The sequence below is a fragment of the Lithobates pipiens genome, unplaced genomic scaffold (genome assembly GCF_037356315.1).
Source record: "Lithobates pipiens isolate NorthernLeopardFrog02 unplaced genomic scaffold, aLitPip1_a1.2 Scaffold_16, whole genome shotgun sequence".
Lineage (NCBI taxonomy): Eukaryota > Metazoa > Chordata > Amphibia > Anura > Ranidae > Lithobates > Lithobates pipiens.
The window spans coordinates 25694134-25718719 of record NW_027507748.1 but is presented as its reverse complement, the minus strand read 5'-3'; the positions used below and the strand labels follow the sequence as shown (position 1 = coordinate 25718719).

The 24586-nt window shown below is 44.4% G+C and overlaps 1 long non-coding RNA gene across 1 annotated transcript in view; it reads left to right on the top strand.

The window, feature by feature from the left end:
* Positions 1 to 14500, top strand: part of LOC143981687 (uncharacterized) — a 263724-nt gene extending 249224 nt beyond the window's left edge. The window contains exon 3 of the long non-coding RNA XR_013274347.1: positions 13770 to 14500. This is a non-coding gene — a long non-coding RNA (uncharacterized LOC143981687). The remainder of the gene's footprint in view (positions 1 to 13769) is intronic.
* Positions 14501 to 24586: the final 10086 nt, after the last annotated feature.

Sequence of the window (24586 nt, the reverse complement as noted above, 5' to 3'; positions counted from 1 at the left end):
ATTGGGTCTGACGGATATTCCGACGGAATCAGTCCGATGCATACCACACACAGTCGGATTATCCGACAACACGGTCCGATAGGACACATTCCGACGGATTCTCCGACCGTGTGTACAAGGGCTTACCATTTCCAGGTTTCCAGGAGAAGGCTAATTGATTTACCTAAAGGAAGTGGACAGGTTTTTTTTCTTATTCTTTTATTTTTAGTTCAACCATCCCTTTTTTTCGGGAGGTCTACATGACAGGAAGAAGTTGGGATTGCTTTACTAAAGCTTAATTGAACAAGCTGAAGTTAGAAGCTGATTGGCTACCACGCACAGCTTCACCAGATTCCGAGTGCTCCAGTTTTAGTAAATCAAAACCATACAATTTTAATACAAGACCAACTTTAAAACTTTTCTTAAGGTGTAGCATCAGACATGCACTATATTGCCAAAAGTATTGTGACACCTGCCTTTACACACACAGGAACTTTTTTAGCTGTTGTACACACGGTCGGACATCCCGACGGAAAATGTCCGATCGAACCGTGTTGTCAGATAATCCGACTGTGTGTGTGCTCCATCGGACTGTTTCCGTCGGAATATCCGACGGACAAAATTTTAGAGTTGGGCTATAAAACTTTCCGACAACATAATCCGATCGGACTTTGTCCGATTGTGTGTAGAGAATTCCGATCGGACAAAGTGCCACGCATGCTCAGATCAAATTCCTAGACCAAAGCTATTGGCTACCAGCCTGAACGTAGTCCCGTCGTAACGAAATAACGTCATCACGTTACGTACGATCGGATTTTCCGACAACTTTGTCCGACCGTGTGTATGCAACACAAGTTTCGGACAAAATCCGATGTATTTTGTTGTCGGAATGTCCGACCGTGTGTACAAGGGCTAATGGCATCCCAGTCTTAGTCCGTAGGGTTCAATATTGAGTTGGCCCACCCTTTGCAGCTATAACAGCTTTAACTCTTCTGGGAAGGCCGTCCACAAGGTTTAGGAGTGTGTCTATGGGAAGGTTTGACCATTCTTCGAGAAGCACATTTGTGTGGTCAGGCATTGATGTTGGACGGGAAGGTCTGGCTCACAGTCTCCGCTCAAATTCATCCCAAAGGTGTTCTATCAGGTTGAGGTCACGACTCTGTGCAGGCCAGTCAAGTTCCTCCACCCCAAACTTGCTCATCTGTGTCTTTATGGACCTTGCTTTGTGCACTGGTCCAAATCATTTGGTGGAGGGGGGATTATGGGGTGAATTTTTTGTTTGTTTTTTCAGGGGTTGGGCTTCGCTCCCTTATGCCGCGTACACACGACCAAACTTTTCAACAGCAAAGGCCCCACAGAATTAATCGTCTGACTATTCTATCGTGTGTGGGCTCCATCGGACCTTTGCTATCCAAAAATCTGACGGACTTTACAAACAGAACATGTTTCAAATTTTTCCGCTGGACCCAGTTCCTATGGAGAAATCTGCTCATCTGTATGCTAGTCCGACGAATGAAAACCGACGCTAGGGCAGCTATTGGCTACTGGCTATGAACTTCTTTATTCTAGTCCGGTCGTACGTCATCACGTTACAATCTGTCGGACTTTGGTGTGATTGTGTGTGGCCAAGTCCGTTCATTCGAAAAGTCAGTTGGAACTCCGCCGAAAGTCCGTCGGGAAGACAGTCGGAGTCAAGTCTGCCGGAAAGTCCGGTCGTGTGTAGGCGGCATTAGTTTCAGTGAAGGAAACTCTTAAGGCATCAGCATAACAAGACACTTTGGACAATTTCATGCTCCCAACTTTCTGGGAACAGTTTGGGGATGGCCCCTTCCTATTGTAAGCTGTTGTAGCTGCAAAGGGTGGGCCGACTCAATATTAAACCCTACGAACTAAGACTGGGGTGCCATGCAAGTTCATGTGCGTGTAAAGGCAGGTATACCAATACTTTTAGCAATATAGTGTACTTCTACATACACAGTTGAAACACAACTATGCAAGCTGTTTTACTTGAAGATATATACCTTTATAAAGGTGGGCTGTGACCCACTGAAGAGTTGACATCTAATAAAGCAGCATGATTTAATCAGAGACTTATGTCTCCATGTTTGTGATAGGTTAAAAATTACTTTGCACATGGCACTTATACCTCACCCTTAAAGACTTTATATAATAATGTCTCAAACCAGATAATTCTTGCTTATTCACATGATAGTTAACATTTATTGCTTAGCAATTATTTACTACTTTAGCCTATTGGACTCCAAACTTTCCAGTCTTTGTACACATATTTACAATATAAACACTCTAAAGTAAAAACCATGCATGTCCACTTCAGTAACCCAGAGATTAGAATCATTAAACTCAAACCTCAAACTAGTATTTCCCAGTAGCTCGCTGACTTCAAGTGCTTTTAAAGACGGAAGGTTTTTTTTACCTTACTGCATTCTATTTTCCCTCCTCATTTGCTCAAATACAGCAGCGGAAGCCATTGGCTCCCGCTGCTGTCAAGCACAGGCAGTGACATGGAGCGAGAGTTGAGGCCAAGCCCCTCTCCATGTGTCTTTTGTACTCATCAAATTGATAACAAATACAAGTCCAATTAACACAATCCATTGATCATTCTTGTGTTCATTGGGTCTAGTTCTGTGCCCCACTATTTGTTTGAATGCTTGCTCACCTGGCTAGTGAACCTATATAAACATACAGGTTATAATATGCTTTAACCCAGTGTTTCTCAACTCCAGTCCTCAAGGCGCCCCAACAGGTCATGTTTTCAGGCTATCCTTTATTTTGCACAGGTGATTTGATCAATTTCACTGTCTTGGTAATTACCACAGCTATTGCATCTGAGGGAAATCCTGAAAACATGACCTGTTTGGGCGCCTTGAGGACTGGAGTTGAGAAACACTGCTTTAACCAGTCTCCAGCATGAGTACCTCTGATGACGAAAGGAGGTTTGACAGGTCCCCTTTTAATCACCGATGGGTCCCCTTTAAAACATAGGCATCCTTCCACTTATCTATATGTTATGCACACAGAGAAAAGAAGAGACCTCCGATAGTGCAGTAGCATTTATTCATATTTTAAAATATAAAATTGCAATATTAATACATTCACATATTGAATTCGAGTAATAGACTCACCAGCATTAAAATACATGCACGTCCGGTTTCGGCTCCAACCCGGAAGTGACGTCACTTAGCTCCACCCTACACGTTGCATCACTCACAAATGTGACTTCTTCAGGGTGAGACTAGCACATCTTTTTTTTTTTTTTTTTTAAGTGGTTTACTGGGAAAACATTATTCGTTTATGCTGCAGCTCCTAAATTTTGTAGCTTATAATTTTTTGTTTATTTTTTGGTAGTGCACAGAGAACGTTTTGTACATTTATCTGCCATTTGATTTCAAGTGCTGAAAAACTGAGCCAATTACAATGGCACCTCTCCAACCTGATTGAGAAGTTCGTGGAAGAGCTTTTCAGTCTCAGGAATAAAGGCCGCCCTGTCAACCTGTCTCCCCCCGCAGGATTGAGTGGCCCAAATTCAACAAATGTGTCTTATCTCATCCATTCTGACATAGTTGCTCTGTAGGAGGACATATGGGTCAGTTCACAAAGATAACACATCAGGATAAGGATGCTTATTTTTCAAAGAAGTGACAGCTATTTTTAGCTGAGGCCAATGAAATCTAAAAAATCACTGTGACATGATTAAAATAAAAATCCTTATTAGTGTGGACTTGAGTCTTATATTCTGCCAATACAACATGCACATTCTGCTGCTGCGTATGACTACAATGTGCAAGGTGAAAACCCTTAAGTGTTTGTACATGGAAGGGTCTGAACTATGTTTTCTTTCTGGATTTTCTTCCTGAGAAGCACATTGGAACAAGGGCTTTAGTTCCCTCCAAACATATTGGAATTGCTATGCCTTTACAAAGCCAGAATCTATCTTAAACTTTGGCATTGATCAAACTGAATCTTCCCATGCCTGGACCTCTGAGACTCGCCGCTGGCCATCCTCCAGTGATTTACATGAACCCCAGGGACTTCTCAGCCTAGCTGACGCTATGTGGAATTACAGTCTTTAAGTGGAACAGCTCCACTGAGATCACAGGATATAAACCAGAAACCTCCTGCATTTATAATGTTTTTTTCATGTTATTTTCCATCATTGTCCTGGATGTCCCTACCTAAGGCATATTTACCACAACCAAGCCACATTCTCTTACCCCAGACTGGGCAGGTGCAAAATGTGAACCTGCACCCCATATCTATCTATATATATATATATATATATATATATATATATATATATATATATATATATATATATAGATGGCAAACAAAGACCAATTGGTTAGGTTCTGCATGTGGCTTAACACAAAGGGCCACACACCTCCGTATACTATGACTGGCTCTAAGGCCATCTGAAACAGATCTAACGGCATGCTGGTGTCCCTTGGTTCCTGCAGCCAAACAGTATACCGTATTTTTCGGACTATAAGGCGCACGTAAAAGCCTAAATTTTCTCCCAAAAACGACCGTGCGCCTTATAGTCCGGTGCGCCTTATATATGACCTGTTGACATCGCTGGAGTTCTTTGTTAACAGTATCTGTCATCTTGACGTAAACCTTCGGACTATAAGGCGCACGTAAAAGCCTAAATTTTCTCCCAAAATCGACCGTGCGCCTTATAGTCCGATGCGCTTTATATATATGGAAATATCCATTTTATCAGCCGGTCGTTGCTAGTGCGCCTTATAATCCGGTGCGCCTTATAGTCCGATGCGCCTTATATATGGAAATATCCATTTTATCAGCCGGTCGTTGCTAGTGCGCCTTATAATCCGGTGCGCCTTATAGTCCGAAAAATACGGTACTTCCCTTAGATAAGGGGAACCTCTGTTTTATATGCAAGCCTCTTCATGAATTGCAGACCTAGATATGTTATTGCATTGGGACAAGGGGTCTTTATTAACTTGCTTGGAGCACAACAACCATTAGCCCTTGCTTATTAGACATGCACCTTCCGTCGGGTTGTGAATCGAAATTCAGATTCTGTTATTCGGAGATTCAGAAGTACATGAATTTTTTGAATCACAATAGTAATGCATTTCAATGTATCCAAAATTCTAACGAAAAAAAAACCCATAATGATTTAGAAAAATTTGAAAATGAATTTGAATTCGAAAATGGAAACCTATAGCAATTAATACAGTTAGGCTGCTTTCACACTGGGGCGGTATTCAGGCGTTACAGCGCTAAAAATAGCGCCTGTGTAACGCCTGAAAAAAACTGGCCCCTTTAACTCCAGTGTGAAACCTGGAGGGCTTTCACACTGGAGCGATGCGCTGGCAGGACGGTGAAAAAAGTCCTGCTAGCCGCATCTTTGCAGCGGTGAAGGAGCGGTGTATTCACCGCTCCTATACCGCTCCTACCCATTGAAATCAATGGGACACCGCGGCAATACCGCCGGCAAAGCGGCGCTTTGCGGGCGGGTTTAACCCCTTTTCGGCCGCTAGCGGGGGTTAAAACCACCCCGCTAGCGCCCGCACACCGCCGCTAAAACGACGGTAAAGCGCCGCTAAAAATAGCGGCGCTTTACTGCCGACGCTGCTCCCGCCCCAGTGTGAAAGCAGCCTAAGGTATTAAAGTGAAAAAAACATGATGATAAAAATAGTATAGAAAAAAAATAGTTTAGAATGGAACAAAAAAAAAAGAATAGAATAGAACGACTATAGATGTCTTCCAAAAATTCAAGTAGATGTGAAAATAACGCATGTATACGAAACAAATTCCAAAAAGGAATCATTCGAACGTGAAGAATCTGATGATACAAAATTATCAACCTAACAAACTTATCCGAAACGAAACTCATCGATTTAATAGTTAAAAAAAAAAACAGTTACATTTCCGGCATGCCGAAAATGCTAACTATCACATTGGTTGTGCTCTTCACCAAACTGTCAAACCATCCAATGGCTGGTGTCATAACTTATCACATGTGCAACATCATGACAGTTTAAGATTAAAGAGGATGTAAACCCTGATGGGTTTACTTCCTCTTTGATTCCCTGCAAAAGTAAAGCATAATGGACTACTGTGCATCGCATAGTAGTCCATTATGTGTAACTTACCTGACACAGGAGCCAGTGAAGTCACCGCTGTCCCCTGTAGTCCGGAGCCTCCATCTTCTTGGTGGGTCTCGCTGCTCCAGCGCTGTCATTCGTTGGAACCATTCGTCGGGAGCCACCACTCGCGGCATATCGCCGTTAACTGCGGCGCGCTCAGTGTGCCTGTGTGCTGATGTCTACGGCGCATGCGCCGTAGACAGCGGTGCCTGTCTTTCGGCAAATATCTCCTATACGGTTTAGGAGATATTTCTTGAACCTACAGGTAAGCCTTAATCTAGGCTTACCTGTAGGTCAAAGTGGTTTGTAAGGGTTTACAACCACTTTAAACAAAGGCCAAGATGCTTCCTTGGCTGAAAGCGATAGGAGGGTTTACTTCCACTTTAATTTTTCCGTTGTGCACATCTCTATTGCCTATATGTATCTTCACACTATACAAAAGTGCCCGAAGGTAGAGATGTAAGGAGAACTACGTAGCAAGGACCAATATTGAAGACTGTATTCTCACTGGAAAGTTTGGGGTTTCTGTTGCCAGCATCCAGTCTGGTGCTTACTATGCACTGTAATAATTGTAATCAGGTTGGTGTGGAGGAACTCAAGTGGCCTGCCCTAAGCCCTGACCTCCACCCTAGTAGACACCTATGAGATGAATTGTACCGCCAATTGCTAGTCGACTTGTTGACCTGACTTTACAAACGCTCCTTTGGCTAAATGTTGCTAAATGTTTTGGCTTAATTCCCAGAAGAGTGGAGGCTGATATAGCTGCAAATGAGGGAGGCAGGTCAACTACGTATTAATGCTCATGGTGTTGAGATGGGATGTCCAGCAAGGTCACGTAGGTGTTTTGGCCATGTGTCCAAGTATGTGTCCATATTAGTGTATTTTGCTTTAATACATTTTTGCTACTACAAATGTAGCTTAAAGTGGTTGTAAACCTAGAAAGTCAAATACAAACAGAACACAACCTCTAATAAAGAACAAGGGCACAAATCATTTGTGCATAGTATGGCAGGTGGAAGTACGGCCTGTCCTCTGTAATCCTACACACTCCCCTGATCAAAAAAAAACAACACCACCATGAAAAAAAAGGTGATGCCATACCCCTTCTCCATTGATTGACAGCCTGTGTAATGATACACATGCCTGAGCCTCTCCGGAGTTTACTTTCACTTTCCTCTCTCCTCTTCTCTGGAGATCCAGGTACAAGGCTGACTGAGTCAGCAGAGCATACAGAAAGAGAGACATCAGAGCGAGAGAGAGACAGAGATCAGAGAATACAGAGAGAGACATCAGAGAATACAGAGAGAGAGACATCACAGAGAGAGACATCGGATAATACAGAGAGAGAGAGAGAGAGAGAGACACAGAATACAGAAAGAGAGACATCAGAGAATACAGAGAGAGAGAGACAGACATCAGAGAATACAGAGAGAGAGATCAGAGAATACAGAGAGAGACATCGGATAATACAGAGAGAGAGAGAGAGAGACACAGAATACAGAAAGAGAGACATCAGAGAATACAGAGAGAGAGAGACCGACATCAGAGAATACAGAGAGAGATCAGAGGATACAGAGAGAGACATCAGAGTCAGAGAGACACCAGATAATACAGAGAGCGCGAGAGACAGAGAATACAGAGAGAGAGAGAGACATCCAAGAATATAGAGAGAGACATCGGAGAGAGAGAGATCAGAGAATACAGAGAGAGAGATCAGATAATACAGAGAGATAGATCAGAGAATACAGAGAGAAAGAGAGACATCAGAGAATACAGAGAGAAAGAGAGATAGGGAGAGAGAGAGAGAGCGATATCAGATACAGATAGAGACATCAGAATAGAGAGAGAGAGACATGAGTGTGAGAGAGAAATCAGAGATAGACATTCATGAGCGAGAGAGAGAGAGATAGAGATAGAGAGAGAGACGTGAGTGAGAAAGACACACAGAGAGAAAGAGACATCATCAGAGATTCATCAGAATAGCGAAAGAGAGTCATCAGAATAGTGAGAGAGATACATCAGAGGGAGAGAGAGAAACATGAATGGAGAGAGAGGCAGAGAGCGAGAGAAAAAGAGAGATGAGAGAGATACATCAGATAGGGAGACATCAGAGAGAGATGTCGGAGAGAGAAGAAGACATAAAAAAGATGAAAAAGAGAGACATCAGAGAGAGTGAGGGAGACGTCAGAGAGAGTGAGGGAAACATCAGAGAGAGTGAGGGAGACATCATAGAGAGAGGGAGACATCGGAGCGAGAGGGAGACATCATAGAGAGAGGGAGACATCATAGAGAGAGAGGTAGACATCATAGAGAGAGAGGGAGACGTCATAGAGAGAGTGAGGGAGACATCATAGAGAGAGTGAGGGAGACATCATAGAGAGAGAGGGAGACATCATAGAGAGAGTGAGGGAGACATCATAGAGAGAGAGAGGGAGACGTCATAGAGAGAGAGAGATGTCAAAGAGATGAGAGACGTCATAGAGAGAGAGGGAGACATCGGAGCGAGAGGGAGACGTCGGAGCGAGAGGGAGACGTCATAGAGAGAGACGGAAAACATAGAGAGAGAGGGAGACGTCATAGAGAGAGAGGGAGACATCGGAGCGAGAGGGAGATGTCAGAGCGAGAGGGAGACATCATAGAGAGAGAGGGAGACGTCATAGAGAGAGAGGGAGACGTCATAGAGAGAGAGGGAGACGTCATAGAGAGAGAGGGAGACGTCATAGAGAGAGAGGGAGACGTCATATAGAGAGACAGGGAGACGTCATAGAGGGAGAGGTCAGAGAGAGACGTCAGAGAATACAGAGGGAGACTCTGATTAGGTGGGAGGGGAATAGTGTGATGTTAGATCTCCACCCCCAAGCTTTGGTGCTATGCCACACCCACATATTGGCAGATTTCTGAGGGCTACAACGGAATAGGGATGACTTTTTGAGAGGTACACACACTGTGGTTATCTACTGAACTGTGCAAAACAATTATGTTTTGGGTTTACAACCACTTTAAAGGAAATTCTGGACACAATGAAATATACAAGCTTCCCTCGCTGGCTGCCATGCTGATCCGGCAGCTTCAGAGGCTTTCTGAGTTACTGGACCTAAACAGGCATGGAGTAAGTAAAAACCAGAATTCCCAGTTGGCAAATGTTCAAGGTCGCTGACTCAAAGTATTGAAGCCAGAGAAGTAGCATTTTTCAATGTAGGATTCCTCCAAAACAAATCCTCCATTTTACAGGCAGAAGGTCTTTATCACCAGAAGGTCTTCTCTCCACTCCATTATAAACCCAAAAAGCAGATGGACTTGCTTCAGAGTTTGAGAAACGATGCAAATAAATTCTCTTCCCCGGTGTGGACAACTGCAGCGCATAGGAATGTTCCGCCATATTCCACTTAGTGTTTGATGAAGATTCACAAATGGTTTTGATTCAGTGATCATGCTGCTTTAATAGTGTCCTCTATAACCCATTCATGTATTTACACCCAAAATATTATGCTCGGTGTCTTAAGTGCCGTCAGCTGTCGCCAAGTCATTTATCATGATTAAAGAGGAGTCTTCACGCTGCTTCACCATATGAGAATTTTCTGTGCTGATCATAGAATCTGTTCACTTGGGACATCAAGGACACCGAGTGTTTTTTAGGGCATCATCCACCACTCCAAAATAAAACGAATAATCCCTCTGATCTCAGCAATACCAAAGTTTTCATGCGACACAACTGCTGTGAAAGTCATTTGACCTGAATGGATTGTTAATAGTGGACTGTCCTCCTCACTGTCCTCCTGCCGTCCTTCCGCTTTCCTCCCGCCGTCCTCCCGCCGTCCTCCCGCCGTCCTCCCGTCATCCTCCTGCTGCCGTCCTCCCGCTGTCCTCTTGTCGTCCTCCCGCTGTCCTCTTGCCGTCCTCCCGCTGTCCTCTTGCCATCCTCCTGCCGTCCTCCTGCCACCCTCCTGCCGCCCTCCCGCCGTCCTCCCGCCGTCCTTGCGCGGTCCTCCTGCCACCCTCCCGCCGTCTTCCTGCCGCCCTCCCGCTGTCCTCCTGCCGCCCTCCCACTGTCCTCTTTCTGTCCTCCCACTGTCCTCTTTCCGTCCTCCCACTGTCCTGTTGCCACCCTCCCGCCGTCTTCCTGCCGCCCTCCCGCTGTCCTCCTGCCGCCCTCCCACTGTCCTCTTTCTGTCCTCCCACTGTCCTCTTTCCGTCCTCCCACTGTCCTGTTGCCGTCCTCCCGCTGTCCTCCTGCCGTCCTCCTGCCCGTCCTCCTGCTGTCCTCCTGCCGTCCTCCTGCCCGTCCTCCTGCTGTCCTCCTGCCGTCCTTCCTCTGTCCTCCTGCCGCCCTCCCGCTGTCCTCCCACTAGCATCTTCTAAACTTGTCTGCTCTCTGTTGTCAAAGCAGAACTCCATTTCTCCAATGAGAGCCGGTTCACACACAACTTCCACATTCCAGATGCATTCCGCTGCATTTTTGATGTGTTCCAGTGTGCTTTTCCCCTCCTTTTTAACCACTTATTGATCGCTGCACGCCGATATACATCAGCACAATGGCAGCGGTGGGCAAATGGGCGTACCTGTACATCCCCTTTAATGGGTGGGGCTAGCAGGCACGCATGCCTGTCGCGTACAGCGTGACCATGCCCATGGGACCGGTGGACTCGATGTCCGCCGGTCTCCCGGCAATCGTCTCACGGAGCCACAGAACGGGGAGATGCCTATGTAAACAAAACATTTCCCCCCGTTCTGCCTTGTGACATGACAGAGATCACTGCTCCCCATCATCAGGAGCAGTGATCGCTGTCATGTGAGCTGTAGCCCACCCCCCTCACAATTAGAATCACTCCCTAGGACACACTTAACCCCTTCATCTCCCCCTAGTGGTTAACCCCTTCCCTGCCAGTGTCATTTGCACAGTAATCAGTGCATTTTTATAGCACTGATCGCTGTATAAGTGACAGTGGTCCCAAAATAGTGTCAAAAGTGTCCTATGTGTCCGCTATAATGTCACAGTCCCGATAAAAATCGCAGATCGCCGCCATTACTAATAAAAAAATGTTTTTAAATAAAAATGCCATAAATCTATCATCTATTTTGTAGAAGCTATAACTTTTGCGCAAACCAATCAATATACGCTTATTGCAATTTTATTTTATTTTTACCAAAAATTTGTAGAAGAATACATATCCGCCTAAACTGAGGGAAAAAATGTGTTTTTTTATATATTTTTGGGGGATATTTATAGCAAAAAATTTTAAAAAATGTGTCTTTTTTTCAAAATTTACTCTTTTTTTGTTTATAGTGCAAAAAATTAAAACCGCAGAGGCGATCAAATAACACCAAAAGAAAGCTCTATTTGTGGGGAAAAAAGGACATCGATTTTGTTTGGGTACAACGTCGAATGACCGCGCAATTGTCAGCTAAAGCGACGCAGTGCCGAATCGCAAAAAGTGCTCTGGTCAGAAAGGGGGTAAAATCTTCCGGGGCCAAAGCGGCTAATCTGTCTCAATTGAAAATAATTGCAGACATGCTAATTCTGCTACATTTTTAATGCATTTTAGATATATTTCATGCAGAAAAAAATGCAACATGTTCTACTTTTGTTGACTGCACTGGAACGCACTGCACTGCTGTGAACTAGGTCCATTGGAATCCAGGTTAAAGGTGAAGTCCAGCCTGGGCTCATTTGGCTGGACTTCTCCTATTGCTTAGAGGAGTGCAGTTTGTTTTGCACTCCTGTGACCCGTTTTCAGCAGAGAGCGGAGAGAGCAGGAGAGACTCTGACTGATAGGCAGCAGCTCTCCGCTCCGGAAGGTGAAAGAACTGAGCCACCGGCGGTGTTCAGTGGCTCGGTTCTCAGTGAAGAGGCGGTGGGCGGACAGATGCAGCATCCGCCTAGGTAAGTATGAATATGGGTTAAAAGAAAAAATCCCATACTTCTCTTGTAAACATTGTCCATGCATTTGTGATACAGAATAAAAAATGCACTGGATTGCATCTGGTATGAACCAGCCCTGAGAGCCCATATGGTTTCCCATATCACATTTTAATCGCACTGCCCTTGCAATCTGCAGCAGATGTCAGTGCAAAGGTAACGACACCCAAAATGCAGGTTGCAAACCAGTGCGTCGGCCCACATCGGATCGCATGGTACACCATGTCGGGAAGTGCTCTGCATCTTCTTTTTTATATTATTCTTTGTTTATGAAGGGTTTACATCACATAGTGTGCACCAGAGGGATCATGGTATTAAACATTGCTGAGACAACAGAGAATAAAGGTTGTCTGATCAATGATGCAAACAATTAACAGGTCAATCCATACAGACATATAAAGCTTGCTTCCAAGTAGAGAAGAAAGGTTGCAATCCAAGTGTAGCAATGGCGCCCGCGTTTTATCAAAAACTAGAGAAACAAACAGCATCACGGGGATTCCCCAGAATTAGAAGGCAAGGAAACTGGGGAGGGGGAAGGAAAAACCTTCCATATCCTCCAGTGCTCTCCTCCCAGGACTTCTCCAGAGCCTCTTTCATCCTCTGGAACCCCTTACCCCACTCGGTCCAAGTATCCCATGCTCGGGAGTGGGGAAGGAAAAACCTTCCATATCCTCCAGTGCTCTCCTCCCAGGACTTCTCCAGATCCTCTTTCATCCTCTGGAACCCCTTACCCCCATCTGTCCACGTATCTCCTGCTCGGGAGGGAGAAGGAAAAACCTTCCACATCATCCAATGCTCTCCTTCCTGGACTTCTCCAGAGCCTCTTTCATCCTCTGGAACCCCTTACCCCAATTTGTCCAAGTATCTCCTACTCGGGAGGGGGAAGGAAAAACCTTCCACATCCTCCAGTGCTCTCCTCCCAGGACTTCTCCAGAGCCTCTTTCATCCTCTGGAACCCCTTACCCCAATCTGGCCAAGTATCTTCTGCTATATCCACTCAATCCCTGAAAACCCATCTCTTTAGAGAGGCCTATCCTGCCTCTAAGGCCCCCTCCTCATGGGGCGGCCTGGAGTCTGTCCACTGATCCCCACTGAGCAGGCAGATGGCTGGTCCATGTCCACTCCGCTTATGCAGAGTGGACGATCGGATGTAAACGGACCACCTGCCCATTTACACCCAACTGCCATCCTATACAATCCACCAGGCGGATGGGAAACCGATCCCCATCTGTCTGTTTTAGTGGCTAGGATTGGACCAGACGCGGGTGAGTGTCAACTGACACATGTCTCTTGATACCCACCGCTCCATAGAGGTGACTGCGGGGTCCGGTCAATTCGACTAGTGTGAAAGGAGCCAAACTAATAAACAGAACTTTGATTTCTCCATCAACTCATCCCCCACAGTTATTACCGTTCAACTCCTCCTTTTGGATTGTAAGCTCTAATGACCAGGGCCCTCTGATTCCTCTTGTATTAAATGTTATTGTACTGTACAGTGCTGTACTCTACCGTCTACCGTCCGCCTACAGTCCTGCACAAACTGTTGGCACTATATAAATCATATATAATAAAATGCTAAAGGTACATTTTTCTACAAGTTCATCATAATAAAATGTGCTAATGAAATTCTGCAAGAAATGAAAATTTTTGTTTTAAGTGGGAGGCTGGAGGAGGGATGTTCGTTTTGTTTCGTTTATACCTAGCTGGGTAGAAATGGGTATTCTGTTTTTTCTTTTTAGATTGTGCTCAGCCCTGGATATCCCAACACTCTCCCAGCAACAATGGAAAATAAATGGGATAACACGTGCAATGCTGGGATTAATGTGACTCAGTGCCCTGCAAATGCTGTATTGTTCATTGACCTGTTTGGAGCAAAACCTACCTGCAAAATCACTTGAAATATATGCCCTAGTGAATAAAAAAAAAGCATTGGTATACAATGAGCTCCTGTTTTTTTTTTTTTTTAACAAGTCTGCACCCAATCATTTTTGCTAGGGCTATGTTGAATTGTATTGTGTTTAATGGGTAGTTACTGTACAATTTACATGGAAGCATGACATAGTCCAAAATTGCTGCATTTACTGTGACAAGCCCATTGTTTGGGGGAACTTTTTTCCAATATTGCTGCAAGTTGAAAATATAAGACTCAAGTGCATATTGTATGTGTGTATTGTTTTTTTGTGTGTCCCCCCTATTAAATTCAAAGCTCACATTCATTGTTACCTTGCCTCATTGGGAAATGTCTGTAGTAGTAGATGCAGTTTGTTCCCTTGTTATGTGAAGATGGTACAGCATGATTGCAAATTGCAACAGCACAGTAATGCAGTTGAGAACAAGCAGATAGCTCACCACCTGCTAATCTTATGCCGCGTACACATGACCGGAATTTTCGGCAGCAAAGGTCCAACGGAACAAATTCGCTGGACAATTTGATCGTGTGTGGGCGCCATCGTACCTTTGCTGCCTAAAAATCTGACGGACTTTAGATTTAAAACATGTTTCAATTCTTTCCGACGGACTCGAGTCTGGTCGAAAAATCAGTTTGTCTGTATGCTAGACTGACGGCCGAAAACCGACGCTAGGGCAGCTATTGGCTACTGACTATGAACTTTCTTATTCTAGTCCGGTCGTAAGTCATCACATTCGAACCCGTCGGACTTTAGTGTGCTTGTGTGTGGCCAAGTCCGTTCGGAAAGTCGGTCGGAACTCCACCAAAAGTCTGTCGGAAAGACCTTCGGACCTAGTCTGCCGGAAAGTCTGGTCGTGTGTACGCAGCATTAGTGAGACATCTCCCCATTTATAGCCATATTAACACTAAATTCCTACAGTCAGCTAGTTCCCTAGTTGCCTACTTTCACCTCTCTGCAAATAAACCACTTCCTGCCTACCTTTCTCCAGTGAGTTCCCTCCTCCAGCACACGCACAATGGTCTTTCCCATGTATCCCTCCTCCAGCACACACACATTGGTCTTTACCCAATATCCTTCCTCCAGCACACACACATTGGTCTCTACCTAATATCCTTCCTCCAGCACACACACATTGGTCTTTACCTAATATCCTTCCTCCAGCACACACGCATTGACGTTCACCCTGAATCCCTCCTTTAGCGCACACACACTGGATTTCCCCTTGTATCCCTCATCCACCGAACACACACATTGGTATTTACCCTGGATATCTCTTCCAGCACGCATTTGTTGGTCTTTCCCCTGTATCCCTCCTCCAGCACACACATACGCACACACACACACACACACACTGGTCTTTCCCCTGTATCCCTCCTCCAGCATACACACAATGTACTTTCCCCTGTATTCCTCCTCCAGCACACACACACAATGGTCTTTCCCGTGTATTTCTCCTCCAGCACACACACACACACATGCACACAATGGTCTTTCCCCTGTATTCCTCCTCCAGCACACACACACACAATGGTCTTTCCCCTGTATCCCTCCTCCAGCACACACACAATGGCCTTTCCTCTGTATTCCTCCTGCAGCACACACACATGCAATGGTCTTTCTCCTGTATCCCTCCTCCAGCACACACACACACTAGTCTTTCCCCTGCATTCCTCCTCCAACACACACTTCCCAACTGTCCCTGGACTGATCTATATATTTGTATATAAAATGCACTCTTTATCTATCAAAAAGTGTTTCCCAGTGCTAAACCTTTCATCCAATTTCTAAATTGCTGCATTTGTACATTTTGAAAGCCCATATAAAGGAATAGTAGTGGTAAGAAAAAAGCACTTGTGGATTTAATCTTTTTTGGGGTTAATGCTCCTTTAAGAGGGTGTGGCATGGTGGCCTGTCCTATATCTACATACATATGCTAGTGGGTGTCCCTCATTCCCATCTCAAAATGTTGGGAGGTATACACACACACACGCGCACACACACAATGGTCTTTCCCCTGTGTCCCTCCTCCAGCACACACACTCCTCCTCCCTCTCTTTCCCCCTCTTCCTCCTCCCTCTTTCCCCCTCCTCCCTCTTTTTCCCTCCTCCTTTCTCTTTCTTACTCTTCCTCCTCTTTGCCCTCTCGTTCTCCCTCCTCCTTGCCCTCTCTTTCTCCCTCCTCCTCTTGCTCTCCCTCTCCCTTTCCATTTTTCTCCCTCTCCCTCTCTTCTCCGCTCCTTTTTCTCCACACCCCTTCTCTCCTGACCGCTTGCATTTCTTCTCTGCTCATTTCCTTTACACTTCCTTTTGCACCATTTGCGTTGATCGCTTTGCATTGCGTACATCATATTTGCAGCTCAGCCTTTATAAAGCCTAACGGCACAACAGAAGAACCCAACAAACACACGCAAATCTCATTATGGATGAAACTGTTGGATGGATTTTCCCTCTTGCGTTTAAACTAATGCAGGTCGACAGTGTGTTTGGAAGATTCTTCTTGGATGTCCCCATCCATTGATGCCGTATAGCTGATTGTTCAGTAAATAAACAGGCTGTGGGTGGTAGCCCAAGTCATGGTGTTTATACATTCCCCGGCACTGTTTGTAGTGCAGTTTGTTGACTGTAAACAGGCCGGCCTGTATATGTATTTGTAATGTATACATTAGCAAGGATAGGCTGTGGGCACAGTGCCTGTCCGCTGAGTGGAACCAGAGAAGTTTCTCTTCTGGAGGGGTCGGGTGGGGTCTAGTATGTTCAGCATTTTCCACATGCGCAGATTGCCTCCAACGCTGCAAGTTAACTTGAGTAAGAAAAGTTCTAAATACCACTTCTACTTCCTTATCTCCCAACTGATTGAGAAGGCAAACCGGGATTCCATACCTCCCAGCTTTTTGAGATTGGAATGAGAGACACCTACCGGTATTAGCAAAAGTACAGTGCCTTGCAAAAGTATTCACCCCCCCCCCCCTTGGCTTTTTACCTATTTTGTTACATTACACCCTCTAGTTCTATTTTTTTATTAAATCTGAACTACTGTATATGTGATGGATCAGAACACAATAGTCTAAGTTGGTGAAGTAAAATTAGAAAAAATATATACATAAAACTATTTTTTTGAAATAAAAAACTGATAATTGACATGTGCGTATGTATTCACCCCCTTGTTATGAAGCCAATAAAAAGCTCGGGTGCAGCCAATTACCTTCATAAGTCCCATAATTAGTGAAATGATGTCCACCTGTGTGCAATCTAAGGCCGCGTACACACGCGGGGACTGTTCGCCCAACTTTGTCCGCTGAACAGTGTTTCGGCGGACAGTCCGCTCGTGTGTGGGCTTTCAGCGGACAGTTTCAGCGAACAGTCCGCTGAACAAAGTTTTTCGGAAATTCCGAAAAACTGTCCGCTGAAACTTTGTTTCAGCGAACAGTCCCCTCGTGTGTAGGCTTGTTCGTCAAACTAAGTTCCGCGCATGCTCAGAAAGGATTTACACGCCGAAGTTTGCATTGCAGTGTATAGGACGTCGTTTTCTAGTCCCGTCGTACGTGCCGTTCACGTCATCGCGCACGGTTTCAGCAAACTGTTCGTTCATCGTGTGTGGGCAAGTCCGTCCATGCTAATTTTGAGCGGACTGTTTGCTGAAACTGTTTGACGGACAAAGTTGAGCGAACAGTCCCCGCGTGTGTACGCGGCCTAAGTGTCACATAATCTGTCATTACATATACACACCTTTTTGAAAGGCCTCAGAGGCTGCAACACCTAAGCAAGAGGCACCACTAACCAAACACTGCCATGAAGACCAAGGAACTCTCCAAACAAGTCAGGGACAATGGTGTTCAGAAGTACAAGTCAGGGTTAGGTTATAAAAAAAATATCCAAATCTTTGTTGATCCCTAGGAGCACCATCAAATCTATCATAACCAAATGGAAAGAACATGGCACAACAGCAAACCGTCCAAGAGACGGCCGCACACCAAAACTCACGGACCGGGCAAGGAGGGCATTTATCAGAGAGGCAGCACAGAGACCTAAGGTAACCCTGGAGGAGCTGCAGAATTCCACAGCAGAGACTGGAGTATCTGTACATAGGACGATAATAAGCCATACGCTCCATAGAGTTGGGCTTTTTGGCAGAGTGGCCAGAAGAAAGACATTACTTTCAGCAAAAAACAAAATGGAACTTTATGAGTTTTCGAAAAGGCATGTGGGAGACTCCCAAAATGGAGGAAGGTTCTCTGGTCTGATGAGACTAAAATTGAACTTTGTGGCAATCAAAGAAAATGCTATGTCTTGTGCAAACCCAACACATCACCTAAGAACACCATCATGAAACATGGTGTTGGCAGCATCATGCTGTGGGGATGTTTTTCAGCAGTCAGGACTGGGAAACTGATCAGAGTTGAGGGAAAGATGGATGGTGCTAAATACAGGGATATTCTTGAGCAAAACTTGTACCACTCTGTGTGTGATTTGAGGCTAGGACGGAGGTTCACCTTCCAGCAGGACAATGACCCCAAACACACTGCTAAAGCAACACTTGAGTAGTTTAAGAGGAAACATGTAAATGTGTTGGAATGGCCTAGTCAAAGCCCAGACCTCAATCCAATAGCAAATCTGTGGTCAGACTTAAAGATTGCTGTTCACAAGCGCAAACCATCCAACTTGAAGGAGCTGGAGCAGTTTTGCAAGGAGGAATGGGCAAAAATCCCAGTGGTAAGATGTGGCAAGCTCATGGAGACTTATCTAAAGCGACTTGGAGCCGTGATAGCCGCAAAAAGGTGACTCTACAAAGTATTGAATTTAGGGGGGTGAATAGTTATGCACATTGATTTTTTCTGTTATTTTGCCCTATTTGCTGCTTGCTTCACAATAAAAAAACAAAACATCTTCCAAGTTGTGGGCGTGTTCTGTAAATTAAATGATGCAAATCCTCAAACAATCCATGTTAATTCCAGGTTGTGAGGGAAGAAAACACGAAAAATGCCAAGGTGGGTGAATACTTTTGCAAGGCACTGTATGTCGACATAGGACACACACTCCTGCCACGCCCCCTTAAAGGGGAATTGCACAAAAAAAAATATTATTAGTTGAACCCACAAGTGCATTTTTACCACTACTATTCCTTTGAAATTTACAAATGCAGCAATTTAGAAATTGAATGAAAGGTTTTGAAAGATAAAAAGTGCATTTTATATACAACTTTATAGATCAGACCAAAATGAGGGACAAATCAGGAGGAAAGCGGGACAGGGGGATTTTTTTCCATATCGGACAGTCCCTCGAAATCTGGGACAGTTGGGAGCTATACATACTACTTAGGTAAAAGTCAGGGCCGTTGCCTCAGCCCCTAAACATATTATTATCTTATATTTTATGGGAAGATGAAGGTGCATCTAAAACCGAAAGTTATTTTTCATGCACCCCTGGGGAGATTTGCCCTCTCTTTTTCACCTGGTGACTACGGACACTGGAACAAAAAGTAACAAAAGATCTACATTTTTCGAGTTGTCACGAGAAAAAAAGAGGTGAAATCTTTCATTGAGGACATCTGTTCTTGTGCCAATAACCTCTAAGTAAACCTATAGGCAAATTTTTTTTTTTTTCATTTCGGATAGAGTATGGTCTATTCGGTCAGATTTTTTTTCGCCATCCACGTCCTATTGTGGGGACTTTCCTTCACTTCCTGTCCCGTAGCCAAACAAGAAGTGAGAGGAAATCCCTGCTAATTAAGGGAATTGCTTGGGGACCCCCAAGTCACCAGAACTAGTGTCTGCATTGGAACATTCCCCCTCTATTACTTTTCTGGGAACAACCCAAAATTTGGCATTTTCTTTTATTTTGGCTGAGAGCACCAGTGGACTGCTGGTTTTCCAGCATGCACGTTCGACAGTCGGACTGGCTTCCATACAAACGGGCCAAATGTTGGCCGTTTTTTTATTGAACTGGCAGATGTCGCCCAACATTTCGGCCCGTGTGTACTAGTCTTAAAGTAGAACTATAGGCAAAACTTTTTTTTTTTAATTTCGGATAGAGCAAGGGATGGCTATAACCCCTGTCAAATTTTTTTTTGCCATCTATGTCACATTGTGGAGACCTTCCTTCACTTCCTGTCCCAGAGCCAAACAGGAAGTGAGAGGAAATCCCTGCAAATAAAGGGACCAGTCACCAGAACCAGTGTCCCCATTGGAAGATTTCGCCTTTATTACTTTTCTGGGAACAATCCAAAATGTAGGGTTTTCTTTTTCTTTCACTTTCAATGATAATGGTAAACAGGACAAGCAGGGGCACAGACAGCAATAAAAAATTGACGGGGGTTCTAATCTCTCTCAATTCTATCCAAAGCTAAATAATAAAAAGTTTTGCCTTTAGATATTCTTTAAGTGAAGATTTTCCCTCGCTTTGGAGAGATTGTCACTTCCCGTTGTGTCTATGGGACAGGTTGTGAAAGCAAAAAAAAAAAAAAACCCAATGAAGAAAGAAATTTGGGATTAATTATTCCATAAAAAAAATAAAGTTTTGGCTTTAACAAAGAAACAAAAATGTAAAAACCCCATCTCAAAACCTATATTTTACTTTTGGGCGCTTTTACGTCTAATCAATCTGTGTTTTTTTTTTTTCCACAGCAATTCAAGGTAATAATAGAAACAATACATGTCAAAATTACCTACAGTAGTACAGGAAAAAAATAGCAGTTGTTTACCACTTCATAGAATATTGAACGACGAATGTTACCCGCCCCCCATCCCCCATACTAATCGAAAATAAGAGGGAACAAAAGAATAAAAAACTCAATAGAATCATCTTAGAATCTTGTAGAAACTTCAGCAGTTGCGAATTTGTTGCTACGATTCCTGTATCTGCCTGCCCCATAATGCCATAAGTGCAGGTCGGCTGAACAATTATTTGAAACTATATAGAGAGCATGACACCATTTTGTGGATATGTAATGGCTGCAGATGGAAGTTGGCATTACCGTTCCTATCTGTCTATTTTGGGTGGAGTTGACCTTCAAAGTGTTATTAAACCCAAAAGCAACAACAAAAAATATTATGTTACCAATTCTTAGATATGTGACTGCATTAAGGTGACCACATTTTCAAACTGTCATTGAAGGACACCCCCCCTTCACAAAAAAGTATGTACATCACGGGAACCCCTTAGTCTGCCTGTACAATGGCGCATCTGTAGCATGCATTGAACATGCTGCAGCAAAAATTAAATTTTTAAAGGAAAAAAAAAAGTTAAATCACATTTAAATTGACTCGTGTTTGCAATTGCTGCCACCCGGCCATTGAAAAAAGTAAATAAAGAAAACAACGGCGTGGCACCCGCCCCCCCCCCCCCCCCGCACTCCATACCGGACCCTTTGCTCAATCAGGGTGCAGAATGCACTGTGCAGGGTGACTGTGTCAGTTTCATTCCAGAACACTGTATTTTCCCAGAATGAAGGTACCCATGACAGACCTGCAAAATGTGGGACTGTCCTGGGCAATCCGGGACACCTGATCACCTGATGACCTAGGCTGCATTTGTTTTTTGTTTTTTTTACTTTATTTGCACCTGGTGATCCTGAAAGTAAGTCTCTAAAGAGGAAGTAAACCCTGATGGGTTTACTTCCTCTTTGATTCCCTGCAAAGGTAAAGCATTATGTGTCACTTACCTGACACAGGAGCCAGCGAAGTCACTGCTGTCCCCTGTAGTTCCGAGCGTCCATCTTCTTGGTGGGTCTCCGTGGGTCTCACTGCTCCGGCGCTGTGATTCGCCGGAGCAGTGATGACGTCACTCCCACGCATGCGCACGGAAGCCGACACTCACCGCGATCTGCGGCTTACCCAGTGCGCCTGCGCGCTGCTGTCTACGGCGCATGCGCCGTAGACAGCGGTGGCTGTCTTCAGGTAAATATCTCTTAAACCGTATAGGTTTAGGAGATATTTCTTGGACCTACAGGTAAGCCTTAATCGAGGCTTACCTGTAGGTCAAAGTGGTTTTGTAAGGGTTTACAACCACTTTAAGTCTTTTGAGTACGTTTTTTCCAGCTTCTTTTAAATGACCGAGCTGTCCAGCAAGAATGGCAGTTAGGGGGTTGAGGCAACCCATTTAGCACTGAGAGAGGAGCTTATAATGATCAGCTTTTATTCATTTTTGTAAATCCTTTATCCCAAAAGAAAAAAAATAAAACTTTTTGTAACTGCTTATAAAGCGTTGAGTTTGACTCAATTTGTTAGTCAAGTCCATCTTGCTGCTCAAAGGTGGCTTTCTTGCGCTTCCATCCAGATTAGAGACACCATAAGACAAGAGGTGCGTTAATTGCTGGATCACCAAGTTAAAATAAAGGAGAAAAAATAATTATTTGATCCTCTGCAGATTTTGTAAGTTTGCCAACTTACAAAGAAATGAAGGGTCTATAATTTTTATCATAGGTGCATTTTAATTGATAGAGACAGAATATCAACCTAAAATCCAGAAAAAAAAACATGATACAAATGTTATAAATTGAGTTGAAGTTCAGTAAGTAAAATAAGTATTTTATCCCCGAGCAAAACATGACTTGGTACTTGGTGGAGAAGCCCTTGTTGGCAAACACAGAGGCCAGACGGTTCTTGTAGTTGGTGACCAGTTTTGCACACATCTCAGGAGAGATTTTGGTCCACTCTTCTTTACAGATTTTTTCTCTATAACCTTAAGGTTTCTTGGTTGTCTATTGGCAACTCGAAGTTTCAGATCCCTCCATACATTTTCTGCAGGATTAAGGTCTGGAGACCAGCTAGGCCACTCCATGTTCTTTTTCTTGAGCCCCTTCTTCGTTTCCTTGGCGGTATTTTTTTTTTTTGGTCATTGTCATGCTGGAAGACCCATCCATGGCCCATTGTCAGTGTTCTGACTGAGGGAAGAAGGTTCTCATCCAAGATTTTATAATACATGACCCCAACCATTGGCCCCTCAAGGTTAGCCTGTACCTTTAGCAGAGAAACAGTCCCAAATCATAATGTTTCCACCTTGGTGCTTGACTGTAGGGATGGTGTTCTTAGGGTCATAGTCAGCATTTTTTTCCTCCCAAACATGGCGAGGCGAGTTAATGCCAAAGAGCTCAATTTTGGTCTCATTTGACCACAGCACTTTCTCCCAATCCTTCTCTGAATCATTTATATGTTCATTGGCAAATTTCAGGTGGACCTGTCCATGTGCCTTCTTGAGGAGGGGGACCTTGTGGGGGCTGCAGAATTTCAATCCATGGCGGTGTATTGTGTTACCAATGGTTTGTTTGGTGACTGTGGTCCCAACTGCCTTGAGATCCTTCACAAGCTCCTCCCATGTAGTTCTGGGCTGATCCCTCACTTTTCTCCTGCTCATCCTTACCCCCAGGCTAAATCTTGCATGGAGCTCCTCACACGCCTCATATAGAGGAATACCTGCCTGTCAGGAAGCAGGCTCATGGGCTTTATTTTTTAGCCCTCCTCCTGGTTTACCCTTTGTGGATGGGACAAGGCACTCTGATGTGCAGTAAGTATATTTGCTATTTTAGCTTGAATTTTCCACAAAAGTGACCTGAGACACCCGTGCATCTAATTTGTCCCCTGTCTATGGACATTCCTTGGGTAAGACGCATCTGGAGGAAGTGTGCCGGTTAATATTTACCTGCACATTATACACATTTAAGCATCAGCTTGCTGACATACCTATATCGTTAAGCTACACGTATCCATTGTTGTTCTTCAAGTATACACCCCTTTATAAATGATTTCAGAAATATTAATATGTCATCGAGTCTTGTGCTCTTCACCCCTGATAAAAGTTCTGTGATACCAGCAACTAGAAACGTGTCGGGTGTGGGTGATATATGAAGAGTATTTTTAATATTTATTCATTGGTTTGTCGTACTGATCTATATATTTGTTTATTTGTAAACACGCCATTGAGACATTGTCTATTCATGTGCCCGTTTGGCATTATTCTGTATTTCCGTTGTAATTATTAATAAAGTTTGTATATGCTGCCAATTGCTGTTTGGTGTTGGTGGTCATTTAAAATCCCACCTACATTTGGGGGTTTCTTTTTCTTTATAGCTGATTAGGGATGGGACCACATCACCAAATCTCTTTGACCCATTGTTAGCCTCTCTTTACACAAGTCCCGAGTCTTGGGCCCATAGCCCCGAGTCTCTGCAGGGATCCCTAAGGGGATGGAAGGCTCTCTGGGGACCCTGATGTAAGTGGGGGGCTCTCTATGGACCCTGATGCGGGGGGGAGGCTCTCTTTGGAACCTGATGTAGGGGGGAGGCTCTCTTGGGACCCTGACTTAAGTCAGAGGCTCTCAGCGGACCCTGATTTAAGGAGGAAGCTCTCTGGGAACCCTGATGCAGGGGGGGGGCTCCCTGGGGACCCTGATGCAAGAGGGGGGCTCTCTGGGGACCCTGATGCAGGGGGGAGGCTCTCTTTGGACCCTGACTTAAGTCAGAGGTTCTCTTGGGACCCTGATTTAAGGGGGAGGCTCTCTGGCAACCCTGATGCAAGGGGGAGGCTCTCTGGGGATCCTAATGTAGGAGGGGGCTCTCTCTCTGGGGACCCTAATGTAAGGGGGGGCTCTCTGGGGATATATACACACTCACGTATATTATATACATATGTATGCCTGCCCAAGCATATGGCTTTC